This window comes from Chrysochloris asiatica, unplaced genomic scaffold (genome assembly GCF_000296735.1).
Source record: "Chrysochloris asiatica unplaced genomic scaffold, ChrAsi1.0 scaffold00167, whole genome shotgun sequence".
Taxonomy (NCBI): domain Eukaryota; kingdom Metazoa; phylum Chordata; class Mammalia; order Afrosoricida; family Chrysochloridae; genus Chrysochloris; species Chrysochloris asiatica.
In genome coordinates this window covers 95,929-99,022 of record NW_006408685.1, presented here as the reverse complement: position 1 = coordinate 99,022, position 3,094 = coordinate 95,929, and the positions used below count along the sequence as shown (strand labels likewise).

The 3,094-nt window shown below is 45.5% G+C and overlaps 1 pseudogene; it reads left to right on the top strand.

The window, feature by feature from the left end:
- Positions 1-841: 841 nt before the first annotated feature.
- LOC102816538 lies at positions 842-2,045 on the top strand (annotated as a pseudogene).
- The last annotated feature ends 1,049 nt before the right edge of the window (positions 2,046-3,094 follow it).

Sequence of the window (3,094 nt, the reverse complement as noted above, 5' to 3'; positions counted from 1 at the left end):
GGTCTTGTGCAGCAGATTTGCGTACTGCTATATGCCGTTTGGTTTCTTGACTGCTGCTTCCATGAGTGTTGATGATTGATTCAAGAACGAAGTCCTTGACAACTTCAATATTTTCTTCATTGATAAGAATGTTATTTATTGGTCCAGTGGTGAGGATTTTTTTTTCTTCTTTACATTGAGAAGCAATCCAACTGAAGGCTATGTTCTTTGATCTTCATCAGTAAATATTTTAATTATTCTTCACTTTTAGCAAGCAAGGTTATATAACCTGCACATCGCAGGTTGTTATTAAGTCTTCCTCCAGTCATGGTGCTATGTTTTTTTTTTCATATAACCAGCTTTTCAGATTATTTGCTAGGCAAACAGGTTGAATCAATATGGTGAAAGAATACAACCCTGTCGCACACCTTTCTTAATTTTAAACCATTCAGTGTTCCCATGTTCTGTTCAAACAACTGCCTTTTGGTCCATGTACATATTCCTCATGAGCACAATTAAGTGTACAGGAATAGTCATACTTCACAATGTTGTCCTTAGTTTGTCATGATTCATACAATTAAAAGCCTTTGTGTAGTCAATAAAGCCCAGGTAAACATCTTTGTGGTATTCTCTGCTTTCAGCCAAGATCCATCAGACATCAGCAATGATATCCCTCATGCCATGTCCTCTTCTTAATCTGGCTTGAACCTCTTGAAGTTCTCTGTCAATGTATGCTTGCAGCCATTTCTATATTACCTTTAGTAAAACTTTACTCGGAAGAAGGAGAGATGAATTGCTTCCGAATGTTTAGTCACTGAAATCCTTATGAAAAGCAGAGGAATGTCGTTAGCCGTGAAGAAAGATGGCAGAAAATTTTAAAGGCTGCATAGTGTGCTGCAAGTCTTCTTGGAACCAGCGACAGGACCTGTGCCACCTGGCCAAGCTCTCCTGCCCTTCTCTCGGCATCTCCAAGAGGAATCTCTATGACTTTGAAGTCCAGTACTTGTGTGATAATAAGAAGATCCATGAATAGGAGTATTACCTGGTAAAATGGCATGGATACCCAGATTCAGAGAGCACCTGGGAACCACAGCAGAATCTCAAGTGTGCTCATCCTCAAGTAGTTCCACAAGATCTTAGAAAGGGAATTGCTTCAATGACACCAGTGGTCAAAGTCACCCTGGCATTTGGACCCAAACTTACCCAACCATCTTGTGCAGAAAACTAAGCAGAGGCAGACACTGTGGCAGTGGAAGCAAGAGCTCAATGCCAAGCGCAGCCACCTGGGACACATCACCATGGAAAATGAGGTGGACCTAGACAAGCCTCCGAGGGTCTTTGTGTACATCAGTGAGTACCGTGTTGGTGAGGGCATCACACTCAACCAAGTAGCCATGGGCTGTCAGTGCCAGGACTATTTGTGGGCTCCTGCTAGAAGCTGCTGCCCAGGGGAATCACTGCACAAGTTTGCCTACAATGACCAGGGCCAGGTACAGCTGCCAACTGGGCTGCCCATCTACGAGTGCAACTCAGGCTTGTTGCCATGATCGTCCAAATGTGCAAAATGGCATCCTCTATGACCTCTGCATCTTCCACACAGATGATGGGTGCAGTTGCTGGGTCTGCACACTGGAGAAGATCCACAAGAACAGGTTTGTTATGGAGTACTTGGGAGAGATCATTACCTCAGAAGAGGCAGAGAGTCAGAATCAGATCTTTGACCACCAAGTCACCACCTACCTCTTTGATCAGACTACATAAAGGACGTGTATACTGTGGATACAACCTATTACTGCAACATCTCACACTTTGTCAACCACAGTTGTGACCCCATCCTATAGGTGTTTAACGTCTTCATAGACAACCTTGATGAGCTACTGCCATGCATTGCTTTATTTGCCACAAGGGCCATCCAGGCAGGCAAGGAGCTCATGTTTGATTACAATATGCAAGTGAACCCCATGGACATGGAAAGCACCTGCATGAATTCCAACTTTGGCTTGGCTGGACTTCCTGGTTCCCCCAAGCAATGGATCCATATTGAATGCAAGTGTGAGACTGAATGATCGTGCAAATAGCTCTTCTAGGCCTTAGAAGTCTGAGGCCAGGTTGACAGTGGGGGCCTGATGCTGCCTGCTGCCCTCCTGTCAGAGGAATGACTGTCAGGGTCTCCTGCCTGCTGCTGCCTGCCCCACATGCTCCATACTCAGAGCTGTGGGGCTGTGGTCAGAATTGACCCCAAGAGTTCCCTTTCCCCTTCCCAGCCCAATATAGAGCTGCACATACAAACCTCTTGCCTACCTTCAGAAGTCATTTTTCTACATCAGAAATTTCTGCAGTCAAGATCTATGGCTTATCAAAGAGGTCTAAGGGGTGAGTTACGGCCCAGCCCTATAATAGAAAATGTTTGTTTTTGCACCAACTTCTGCCTGGAGTTAGAGCGGTCTGTTGCAGGGATCCCTCCCTACTTCCCCAAGGAAATAAGGAGACAACCACAGGGTAGGTGGATTTGTTTAGAGTTCTAAGAACTACCCACTGTGCTCTAGGGCCAACAACTTTGTGTTAGTGAAAGAAACAGGATTCCCCAGGACTGGGGATGAAGCTCATTTCCACTTGTGCTCACAATGATGCTTGTGTAGCCCTGGAAGCTAGGAGCACTTCTTCAGGACCATCTCATCTGAGAAGTGGGGACCTACCTGCCATTGGAACCACTGACCAGTACCAGGAAGGTAATCCCAATTTTTCTGAGGTGGGGCCGGAATTTGTCTTTAGGACATTCAGAGAAGGCCCCTGGGTATCTTGGGAGCTCTGAGGGTACTGGGAGCAAAGACCTGGGGTGTGATGTCGGCCGGGTTTACTTGAAGTTGGAATCAAGACCTAGGTAGGCCATAAATAGCACTTAGGATAAGAATGTGCATTCATGCAGTATTTGTGACTGTCAGGCACTGCACAGAGCACCTGACCCATGTGGATTGAATCAAGGAAGCCTTGAAAACCAGAGTTGGATCCCAGAAAAGAGCGCATTTGGCAGAAGGCAAAAGACATGCCAAGAATATGGAGGGAGAGGGATATAGTTTATCCCTTAGGATAAGGTATAGTAATGTGAGAGAGACAC